We start from the raw sequence: 12,821 nt of genomic DNA, 5'->3' as shown, positions 1-12,821 counted from the left end.
AAGGGTTCATAAGGGAGCAGGGAGGGGGGAAGGAGGGGGAAAATGAGGAGCTGATTCCAGGGGCTTAAGTGGACAGCAAATGTTTTAAGAATGATGAGGGTAACGAATGTACAAATGTGCTTTATACAATTGATGTATGTATTGATTGTGATAAGAGTTGTATGAGGCCCCAATAAAATGATTAAAGAATAAAAATAAAAAATAAAGTGGCAGCCAGTAGCAGAAAAGGGTACTAATTTTGGATAACACAATATGGAAGATATCTTAGTTGTTTAAGGGTGGCAGTGATTCAAAGAAATCAGAAATCAATGACACTTAAAGAGGAACTTTTAATCTCTATGACTTTTAATAATCTTTAGTAAGAGTAATAAGCACTCTGAATATACTAGTTTCAATGATAGAATACATATTTGAACATAAACCTCTCTTTGGGGTAGATCACTTTGGAATCTGTGAAGCTAATTTGGGGACTGTCCACCTAGAGGAAGAGGGGACTGCAGAAATAGTAACAGAGAGAACAATTCTGTTCTTTTCAGCATTAGACTGCTAACCAAAAGGTCAGTGGATCCAATCCACCATCCACTCCAAGGAAGAAAGATGAGACTCTGTTTCCATAAAGGCTTACAGTCTTGTTGTTAGGTGCTACCGATTTGGTTCTGATGCATGGCAACCTTCTGCATAGCACTGCCCACTCCTGCTCCCTTCTCACAACTGGTCCTGTGCTTAAGCCATTGCTGCAGATATGGGGTAAATCCATCTCCTTGAGGGCTATTGTCTTCTTTTTTTTTTTTTCTGTCCTAATTTACCAAACACAAAGTCTTCTCAAGGAACCAATCTCTCCTGAACATGTCCAAATTATATAAAACGAAATCTCGGCCCCATTGCCTCTAGTGAACATTCTAGACATACTTCTTGAAAGACAGATGAATGTATCATTTTAGCAGGCATTGGGACTGTAAGTATTTTTTTGAGCACTACAATTCAAATGCATCAATTCTTCTTTGGTCTTCTTTATCCAATGCCCAACTTTTACATGCATATGAGGCAATTGGAAATACCATGGCTTGCGGCATGCCCATCGCAGCTCTCATTCTGTCCTTTCGGTATTCTGAAGAGGTCTTGCGCAGCAGTTTTACCTAATACAACAAATCTTTTGATCTCTTGACTGTTGCTTCCACGAGCATTGATTGTGGATCCAGGGAACACAAAACCCTTGCCAAAATCCTTCCTCCATTTGTCATTATGTATCCTATTGGTCCAGTTGTAAGGCTTGTGGTCTTCTTCACACTGAGACGTAATCCATACAGAAGGCTGCAGTCCTTGTTATTCATGTTATCCATACTTTCAGCAACTAAGGTTGTGTCATCTGCACATTGCAGGTTGTTGATCGGGTTTCTCCAAACCTGATGCCAAATTGACCTTCCTATAATCCAACTCCTCTGATGATTTGCTCAGCATACAGATTCAATAAGTATGGTGAATACAGCTCTGATCTACACCGTTCCTTATTTTAAACCATTTTTAACAAGGAAACATCCCTTTGTTCAGTTCTCACAACTGCCTTTTGATCCATGTACAAGTGCCTGAGCACAATGAAATGTACTAGCATTCCAATACATTTCAAGGATGTCCATCCATGGTCTGTTATAATCCACACAGTTGAATGCATCGGCATAGTCAGTAAAACACAAGTAAACATCCTTCTAGTATTCTTTGCTTTGAGCCAAAAGTCATCTGACATTAGCAATGAGATCTCTTGTTCTACATCCTCTTCTGAATCTGGCCTGAAACCTCTGGCAGCTCCCTGTTAATGTACCGCTGCAGCCCATACTGGAGGATCTTCTGCAAAATTGTACTTGCATGTGATATGAATAACATTGTTCTATAATGAGCATTCTACTGGGTTACCTTTCTTTGAAATGGTTACAACCATGGATCTCTTCCAATCCATTGGCCAAGTAGCTAACTTCAAAACTTCTTTGTAGAGACAAGTAAATGCTTCCAGTGCTTCTTCAGTTGTTGAAACATTTCTATGGGCATTCCATCAAATCCCGGAGCCTTGTTTTTGGCCAATGCTTTCAGTGTTGCTTGAGTTTCTTCCTTCAGCACCATTGGCTCTTGCTCATATATAATCTCCTGAACTGGTGGAGTGTCAACTACTTCTTTTTGATACGGTGACTCTGTGTATTATTTACACTTCCTTTTGGTGCTTCCTACCTCATTCAATATTTGCCCATAAAATTTTTCAATATTGTAACTCTGGGCCCAAAATGTTCTTGAGTTCTTTCTGTTCATGATATTCTGAGCATGTTCTCCTCTTTTGTTTTATCTAATTGTAAGTCTTTGCACATCATTCATTATAATATTTAGCTTTGTCTGCTTGAGCTGCCTTTTGAATTTCTCCATCCAGCTCTTTGATATCGCCGTCAGTTGCTTTAGCTATTCCATTAACAAATCTCTTCTGACATCCACAGCCTTAGCATTGCTGTCAGTAGGAATTGACTCAAGGGCAGTGGGTTTGAGTTCCTTCTGAAATTAGTAATGGTAGAGCACATCGTTATGGATTTCTTCAATCATTTTTAAATAGCCGAGGACATAAAAAGAAATATAAGTTCATGGCCATTGGGTTAATGCTGACTTATAACAACCCCATAGGGCAGGCTAGAACTGTCCCAATGGGCTTCTTGGGCTGAACCATTGTATGTGAACAAAAAGATACATCTTTCGCCTGCAGATCAGCTGGTGTTTTCCAGACACCGACCTTTCAGTTAGCAGCCCATCATGTAACCTGCTATGTCACTAGGGATGGCTCGTAGCTGAGGACTCAGGGAAAGTTAAACTTAGGTATGAAATGTGCAGTGGTGACAACTGAATCTGAAGTCGAATGCTAAGTTCTTATTTCAGTTGGGCATGACACTTGGCCATAAGCAGATTGCCGGCTTCCTTTCTTTTTTTAATCAGGTGGCTAAGTGTTAAGGATTTAAAACTAATTTGGAATCTGTACATTTTATCACTTCTTACTAGCTATCTTGTCACCAAAATAGATTGAATTTTTATTTTACCTATTATGCAGTAATTTCTTCACGCTTTCTTAGATATAACATAAACTTGCCAATCCCTGTCTCAATTTGCCACGTTACAGTGGCTTTTGATGTTTCTATGATGCTGGACCTATGGCAAAGGCATTTGTTTCAAATTGAGTAGGGTTATCCAGAGAGGACAGGTGGCAGTTGAGCTTCCTTATTGTTGACTAAGAAGAAAGGCCTGAAACTCTGCCTCCAAAATTTAGCCAATGGATTGCAACAGAATGTTTTGTAGTATGGATGCAAGAAAAGTAGAAACTATCAGAAATGAAATAGAACACATAAAGATCTATAGCTTAGCACTGGTGAAATGAAGTGCCCTAGTTGGCCATTTCAAATTGGACAATCATTTGGTTAGCTACACTGGCAATGACACATTGACATGGAATGCCAACATAGTAATTATTAAAAGACTATTTGCAGATCTATCCTGAAGGACATCATTGTCACTGATAATATCCATATACTCATAAGGTAAACCACTCAATATATTGTTCAAAAACATATACCAGTTGCTAATGAAAAAAGGGAAGGCACTGACAATATCTACCAATTGCAGTCTAAAATCAAAGAGAAGAAACCAACTGTCATGGTAGAGATATAGCTAGAATGCTCCTTAGAAGCAAGGATGGTGAATTTTCTTTTCACATACTTGGGACATGTTGCCAGATATCTCTGGAAGAAAAAAAAAGCATCATGCAGTTAAAGTGGAGGTACAGCTAAAAAGAGAAAGATCCTTGACAAGACAGATTGACAAAGCGATGAAAACAACAGGCTGAAAGATTAGAACAACTCTGAAGATGGTGCAGGACCAAATCGTGTTTTGTTCTGTTCGAATCAGAGTCACCCTGAGTTGGACCCACTGGGCAGAACCTGCCAACGACAGTCTCAAATTTATCAACATGGGATCAACATACATTGGTAACTACAGACAACTGGGATAAGAACGTTGGAAACAAAGGAGGATTGGTAACCTGGAAAATAATGACTTTGTTGATAGAAATGATGCCAAAGGTTGAATGATAGAATTCTGCAATGAGTGAAAATCTGATAACTTTTGGCAAATCCCAGCTAAATTTAGAAAATATCTCAAGAATGGATTTGATTCATAGTACACTAATGCCAAAGTTGTGATGAATTGTGGGGGGCTATCAAGGTCATCCTTCATGAAGAAATACACAGGTCATTAAATAGAAAGGAAATACAGAAAAGACCAAGGTAATTGTCAGACAAGCCCTGACACTTGATCTTGAACACAGAGTTAGCTAAAACAATAGAAATTCATAATTAAGTAAAATACCTGAAGAAAAGAGCTGCAAGGGCAGTGGGAGAAGACAAAATAAGTATCATAATAAAATGTGTAAAGACTGCAATTTAGAAAACTTGAAACAAAAACTCACGAGTTTATTCCAAGAAATTAGGAAGACCTATTCCACCCAAAGGAAGAGATACATATTTGTGCCCATTTCAAAGAAATTTCATCTGACAGATTGAAGAAATTATCAAACAATATCATTACTAACAGATACAAATTTAATTTTGCTAAAGGTAACCAAAGAATGGTTGCAGCAGTACATCAACATAAAAAAAATTCCAGAAATTGAAACCAGATTCAGAAAAGGACCAGGGATGGATGGGAGATATTACTGACCTCAAATAGATCTTGGCCAGCAACAGAGAATTCCAGATAGATGCTTATTTGGGTCTTATTGACTAAGTAAAGTAATTTGACTGTGTGAATCATAACAAAGTATAGTACTGTTGCAAACAATGGGAATTCTAGAACACATAAATATACTGATGCGGAACCTGTAGACTACTTAGTCCTACATAGAACTACATAGACCAAGAAGGAATCATTGAACAGAACAGGGGATACTACATGGTTTAAAATGTTAAAAAATTAAGTGTGTTCCAAGATTGTATTACTTAATCATATGTATGCAACCAACTTAATGGCAGTGGGTTTTGTTTTATTGATATTCAATCTGCGTGTGGCAAATAATCTGAGACTTGGATTATATGGAGAATGGGGATCAGGCCAGGAGAAAGTCTCTTTAACACAACATTGCAGATGACACAACACTCCTAGTAGAAAGCAGAAAGGATGTGAAGTGCTTCCTGGTGGAGATCAAAGACATGAGTCTATATGCTAGAATGAAAATCTTTGCAACTAGACCAATAAACAATATTGTAAGGTATGTAAAAAAGATTGAAGTTGTCAAATATTTTATTTCAATCAGATTTCATGGGAGTCGGAGTCAAGAAATAAAGCAAAGTATTGCATTGGGCAAATGTGCTGCAAAAGTCCTTTAAAGTGTTGAAAAGCACTTCCTTTTTAAGAGATACCCCTTTGAGAACGAAAATGGGCATAGCTCAAGCCATAGTATTTGAAATCTCTTCAGATGCATGTGAAAGCTTAATAATGAAGTAGGTATAAAGAAGAATAGGTGTTTTTTTTTAAAATTGTGGTATTGATGAAGAATATTAAATAGACTATGGGCTGCCAGACGAACAAAGGAATCTGGGTGGGAAGAAGTAAGCTACTTGCAAGTAAGTGTGGCAAAACTCCATGGTAAGTACTTTGACCATTGTAACAGCAAAGTACATCCATGCATTTGAACTGTGGTGCTGGAAAAGGAAATTGAAGTTCCATGGATGGCTAAAAGGACAAACAAATGTATCTTGTCAGCAGTATGGCCAGAATACTCCTTAGAGGCAGGATGACAAGACTTCCTCTTACACACTTTGAACATATTGTTAGGCGACACCAATCGCTGGGGAAAAACACATGCTTGGTAAAGTGGAAGAAAAAAAGAGGGAGGCTCTTCATGATATGCGTTGACACCGTGGATGGTGGCATTATATATTACACATTATTTATGACTAGGCATGACACAGAGTGTGGAGATGCTGTGGAATTGGGCAGTGCTTCTTTCTGTTGTGTGTAAGGTCTCTTTGATTTGAAAGGGGTGCTATGGAATCAAACATAGAACCGGAAGATGGCACAGGACCATGTAAGCATTTCATTTTCTTATACATGTAGTTGCCATAACTTGGATAGAGCTCCATGGCAACTAAACACACACACAAGTATGGACCGTGGGTTAGGGTTAGGATAAACAATACTACATGAAGGAGCCCTAGAGGTACAGTGGCTAAGTACTCACCTGCTAACCCCAAAGTCCGCAATTCAAACCCACTCAGTGGCTCTTAGGAGAAAAGAATTGGTGATCTCCTGTAAAGATCAGTTGCAATCACATAATCGATGGTGTATTTCTACTATCTGGCAGGATCACTAAGAGATGGCATTTACTAGGCAGCATTCAACATTAAAGCAATATCTTATTAATGAAGCACGATAAATGTTTATCCATTTATCATTGAACAAAATCACAAGTTCATTTTTTAGGAGTTTTGGGTAAGAATCTAATTAACTTAATAATAGAGCCCAGTTCAGGGTTGGTTCTGGGGCACAAGAGGTGATTGTTGGAAAGAAGCAGGCGATAACTTTCTAAAGCAATGAATATCCATAAATATCAATATCTTGACTCCATTGGCATCAGAAGGGGACTAACTTTGACATGTGTGTGCTTAACAACTGTACCTATATCATGTGTACAAATATATCATGAAATATATATAATATTTCAACAGATATATTTGTGTAAATGAATGTTTGATTCATTTATGTAAAATTTAAAATAAATCCATGATGTTAGAACTCAAGATGGTTAATTGCCTATGTGGGTGGTAGAAGTGGGGCATGGGTTAGCAATTTGTGTAACAGTCAGAGAAACTCCGGAGATTCACGTAATTTGGGGGCCCTGGTTTACATGGGTGCATTCACCCAGTGAAATTTAAGTAGCTGAGCCACTGGTGGTTCAAAAATGTCCTGTTTTGTATAAATACTGTTGTTCAAGAGGGAACAGTTCACATAAAATGTCAATGTGTATAAAGGTAGTCCAAGGTCTATCTTGTTAAGTGTTAAGATAAATAGTTTAACTACACAAAAATCAGAAAATGGAAAAATTAAGACTTAAAATTCTTTAAAATAGTATATATTCAATAACTTCTGGAAGAACTGGACATATCTAAAGTGCCAATTAAAGTAGTAAGTCTTTCAGACTTAATATTTATTGTTAAACTAACAAGGAGCTATCAATCCATCTGAATATATTCCATCAGTATTAAAGAACTAAGTAGCTTTTTGTTTTAACCAAATAATATACAAGGGATTAATTATTCCAACTTTAGACAGAGGGACAAAGAATTGCTAAGGTCAGTGTGTGGGGGGAGGTAGGAAAACAAACCACTCCCCAAAGACCAAGGATAACAACTAGATCAAATGAAAATAATCTGGATATTTAAAGCACAGAAACACAAGATTAAAAGTCAAAACCTGTGTTCAAAATATTAACAGCAAATATATTGAAAATATGTGTCACTCCATATCTTTTACAATATGCTGATGATGCATCTTGTTATTTGCCATCAACTTGCTCTGACTCCAAATGACCTTATTAGATAACAGAATAAGAAACATTTTCTGCTTCTGTGCCATATCTATTACCTTTGATATATTGCAGCTGAAACGTCTACTTCAGTAAAGATTTACAGTCTCAGAAACCAACAGGGGCAGTTTTGAGCTGCACGTTAGGGTCGCAGGGTCGCTATGAGTCAGACGGTACTAGCTGGCAGTGAGTCTGAGGGTTTTTTGGTTTGGTTTTGTTTTTGGAGGATTTTTAAAGCTACTGCATCAATCCATCTCACTGAAGTTCCTTTTTATCTCTGCTGACCTCTATTAAAATGATATCCTTTTTGAGGGGGAGTATGTATGGCATGCTGTAATGACTTAGTTTTCTAAAAGCTTGGAATGTGTTTTTGTGCACATGCAACAATCTCAGGAACGACACAATCAAGTAAAGCAAACACACACACACAACACAAGCCTGGAGAGTGAAGGGTGAGAGGGGCAAGTTTTTTACTACACCCACTTTACCCATTTTATAGCAAATTCTTCTAAAGGAATGAATTAATATATATGTTAACAAAGTGCTAATGCTACGCAGTAATAAAAAGAGGATTGTCTAAAAGTGTTTACAAGTTGTTCTGCACACCTTGCCTGGCTTCATCAGAGAGTGGAAAAAGGGTGTGAAAACCTGGTTTATAAAAAGGAAGACTGTTGGTGTCGTTAGGTTAAAATGTCACACATTATTTGACCTGAATTTTGACCCGCGTTAAATTGTTTCTAGTTTTGAATATTTTCTGTTTTCTTTTTTTCTTGAGGTTTTCCTGTTTTGTCTTTGTTAATGGTTTTTTGTTTTGTTTTGTTTCTGCTTTGTATATGAAATCCAGGATAGGTAAATCCACGGCGACATTAACCAGATTAATAATTTCCCAAGGACAAGGCAGAAAGGTTGGGAGAATTGGGGAGTTAGTAACAATGAGTATAAGAAAGAAAGAAAACATTCTAAAACTGATTGCAGTGAGGATTGCACAAGTCTTAATATGAGTGAGCAAATTAATTGAATAATATATGAATTAAATGTCCATAAAATTATTAAAAATGTAAATAATAGCAAACTGGCGAAAAAGTTCTAGTAAACTATGAAAGAAAAACAATCATTCAGAGACCAAGTTATTTAAGAGAAGAACACCATGGAGCCTAAATGACACCACAATATCTGGAGAATGATGGCAAACTTGAACTGACGCATAACATGACTAATTGGTTTTTCCTTTTCTTTTTTTCTCTTCTTTTCTGAGACAGATACAAAGTTTGTAAAACTTTAGTGTTAGAATATCTCTTCATTTAATCTCAACCAAAGAACTGCTCTGAACGAGGCAGAAGTGACACAAATAAGATGACTACTTTTTGATCCAGACTGAAACCACGTCAATATCTTCAGCAAGAACTAAACAGAGAGCAGAGGGTAGTAAGAGACACAGATAGTAGTGGCTTGGCTCCCGTGGAATGGCTTAAGCCATTTTGACAATGGCATGTGTGCAATGTCAAAAAAACAACTTATAAAAGCCAAAATGTCATTGATTTAGGAAACCCTCCATTGCTTACAAATTATAAGTTGTGAATCTGTTAATGCACTTTAAATATGTAACTCAAGGAAATTAAATGTGATTGTTCTTTTCAAAATAAAAACGTCATTACGGTAGGGTTCTTTGAAATTTATTTGGAGAAAATTCCAAACACTTATTAAAATTTATAATATTTTTCAGTTTATTTTAATATGTCATTTTCTATGTTTCATATGATTTGATTAATTAAAAATATTTGAAAGAGAAAAAAGTATGCATATATTTACAAGCTATGAAAATGGCATTATTCGATTTATTAATGTAATTCCTCTTATAGAATTATAACTGATGATATAGGATAAATTAATAATATCTCATATTATACAATGTAATTACCTCTTTAAAAAAAATTTTTTTCCTGAAGGAAATTTGCACCTTTCCTGTAGGTCAGTGGTTCTTAACCTTTCTAATTCCGCAACCCTTTAATACAGTTCCTCATGTTGTGGTGACGCCCCCAACCATAAAATTAATTTCGTTGCTACTTCATATTTGTAATTTTGCTACTGTTATGAATCTGGTGACCTCTGTGAAAGGGTCATTTGACTTTCAAACGGGTCACAACCCAGGCTGAGAACTGGTGCTATAGGTACTACAATGCCAGGTCTATGGAATGTATGGAGCAAGTTCCAAAAATCAATTTAACAAATTGTCCTCAGATAAAGGACATATCAGATATTGAACTGATAAGACCAGTTAGTGCACTTGATATTAGTCAAAAGGCCAAGGGGTCATACAATATAATTAACCCTTGAACCTTTCCCAATACCAGTAATTCAATTATGACTAATACTTGGGTTATGATAATGTACACTCATTAAAATATTAGCTAAAACTCATTAAAAGGCATACTGAGAGGTAACAGCTTCATTAAATATAAAATGATGTAAAGAAAAATAATGCTTTATTATTATCCTATTGTTTGAAAAATTGAATTCATTTGCATAAGAAAATCTCCCTGTATATTTTCAATAAGTTTAGACCGGATGTACACTGGTACATATAAAAGCTGGAAACACAGGGAATCCAGGACAGATAAACCCCTCAGGACCAATAATGAGAGTAGCAATAACAGGAGGGTAAGGGAAAGATATGGGTACAAAGGGGGAACTAATCACAATGATCCACATATAATCCTCTCCCTGGGGCATGGTCAACAGAAAAGTGGGTGAAGAGATACATCAGTCAGTGTAAGACATGAAAAAATAATAGTGATTTATAAATTATCAAGGGTTCGTGATAGAAGGAGGGTGGGGAAGGGAGGGGTAAAATGAGGAGCTGATATCAAGGGCTAAAGTAGAAAGAAAATGTTTTGAAAATGCTGATGGCAACATATGTACAAATGTGCTTGACACAATGGGTGGATTGTGATGAGTTGTACGAGCCCTCAATAAAATGATTTTAAAAAATCAAGCTACCCAATAATTTAAAGTGCATTTGTTTAAAGGATATTTGTTATTGAGAAGTCCTGGCTGAATTTTACAATGAGAAACAACTTGTTATATTGGAGATAGAAAATAATTTGAAATATGTTAGCATAGTCTTTTTTTATTTCAATATGCGTATGTAAAATAGAAATTCCAGATAATAGTGGGCATCTTCATCAAATGTTAATATTAACTGCCCTCATTAGTTAATACATCAATTCCTCATAAAGAGCCAGGTGATGATGAAAATTATATTGGAACTGAAAATTATATTATGTCATCAATACAGATGTAATTATTTCATGTGTTTCACCCATAGCACTGTAGCAATAGTAAGTTCTTGAGAAATATTTGCTGAAGAAGTTAATACACTGAAAATTCCTATCTGGATATTTTCCTCCACCAAACCCTTAATATGATCATTCTCATTAAAGCACTGAATAAAATATATTTAAGTATATTTTCCATACTGTGTCTTGTGGGAGCCTCTCCGTATCTTCTCTCCTGAGATTACTTTGCCTTGCTTACTTTACTTTCTGTTCTTGAAATGTAGTCAAGGTCAGTTTGAATACGACGTCATTGTAGACCCATCCCTAACGGAGTCAGTTACTCTAGTTCTCCATTCCACACACGCACGCACCCACACGCACTTCAGCTTGTTTAATAAGACCCAATGATTGTACAACCTGCCCCTTTCTCTTTTCATCCCACCTCCACTCCTCTCAAACAAGTCTACATCACCACCACTTCTTTTATGGAAAATTACAGCACTCTATGATCTCTCTTTTTTGGTTTCCTCTGGTGTTTTCCCCAATCAATTCTCTGCACTGCAACAAGAACAACCTCTTTGAAATTATACATTAAATTTTGTGTTCTATTTAAAACTCTCCACACCTTTGCCTTGCCGTACAAGGACTTTCATCCCTTGGGACTCGTGTTTTGATCTCCAGCCCACTAGATCTTCTCTCTAACACGGGAAATTAATTATTGCTTTACTTCGTAGTTTTACACTTTTTGTGTGTGTGTGTGTGTGTGTGTGTGTGTGTTGAGTGGTGAGTGGGTGAGTGAGTGTGTGAGTGAGTGAGTGAGTGGTGAATGAGTGAGTGGTCATATTTTTACACTTTTTAGTTACCTGGATAGTTTATTTTCTCCAAGACTTTCTATAATTGTATCTTTCTTGTCAGTCATAATATCTCTGCATGCGTCCCCCTTCTTTAAGTTTCCTTTTTATCCCAAACCAATATTTGGGTAGCTGCTAGATTACATATATAGTATCACTCTATTTTTCACATAACATAAATCCATAAAATTATTCATGTAATTTTATTTGTTTATTATCCACTTGTCTTAAAGGGTATGTAAGCTAGCTCCACAAAACCAGATACCAAATATATATTTACTTACTGTACTATCACCAGCTTCTAGTATGATATTCATAAAACATCATTAAAATATATAAAACCCAAACTTATTGCCATCAAGTTGTTTCCCACTCACAGAAACCCTGAAAGGTAGAATAAAACTCCCCCCACAGGGTTCCCAAGGATGTACATTTTCATGAGATAGATAATCACATATTTCCCCTACAGAGCAGCTGAGGAATTCCATCTAATGATATTTTGGCTGGGAGCCACTGCTTTAATCACTGTGACACCAGAGATCCTTATGAAACATGTATCATGAGCTGTCAGTCAGTTTTGGCTCATTATGAACCCACAGACAGAGACAAACCCTCCTACAGGGTTCCCTAAGCTCTAAGCATAAGAAGAGTAAATCACCCAGGCTCTTCTCCTGGTCAATGGGTGGGGAGCTTCAACTGCTAGCCTCTTTGCCAATAGCCTAACATTTAAACTTTGTATCCATGGTGCTCCCTTACTAAGTATATAACACTATTTTTGAATGAGTAGATAAATCACTTCAATTATTAATATCAACCAAATTAGATATCAATTAGCTATAATTGATTATCGCATGTACATTCTTAATCGAGAGTTCCCTAAATCCTTGATGTAGGTCTAATCCTTGATTGTAACAAATAAAATGATGGGAAGTTATTTGTCCTTTGTCTCAATAAAGAATAGATTTTGTTTTGTGAAGTATCATTGTGAGATGTAATACTAGTAGTTTCTCATTTTCTTTTTAAAAAAATCATTTTATTGGGGCTCATACAATTCATCACAATACATAGATCAATTGTGTAAAGCACACGTATACATTT

The 12,821-nt window shown here is 36.4% G+C and overlaps 1 protein-coding gene and 1 pseudogene across 11 annotated transcripts in view; both read right to left on the bottom strand.

Annotated features, from left to right (window-relative positions):
* The window catches only part of ROBO2 (roundabout guidance receptor 2), a 1,556,064-nt gene that overhangs the window by 231,759 nt on the left and 1,311,484 nt on the right, over nt 1-12,821 (bottom strand). The gene's annotated exons all lie outside the window — the stretch shown is intronic.
* On the bottom strand, nt 9,728-9,908 carry LOC115868063 (annotated as a pseudogene).

This window comes from Echinops telfairi, unplaced genomic scaffold, assembly GCF_000313985.2.
Source record: "Echinops telfairi isolate 266 unplaced genomic scaffold, ASM31398v2 ScPeMD7_6;HRSCAF=24_0, whole genome shotgun sequence".
In the NCBI taxonomy this organism is placed as follows: domain Eukaryota; kingdom Metazoa; phylum Chordata; class Mammalia; order Afrosoricida; family Tenrecidae; genus Echinops; species Echinops telfairi.
This window is presented reverse-complemented; position numbering and strand designations above follow the sequence as displayed.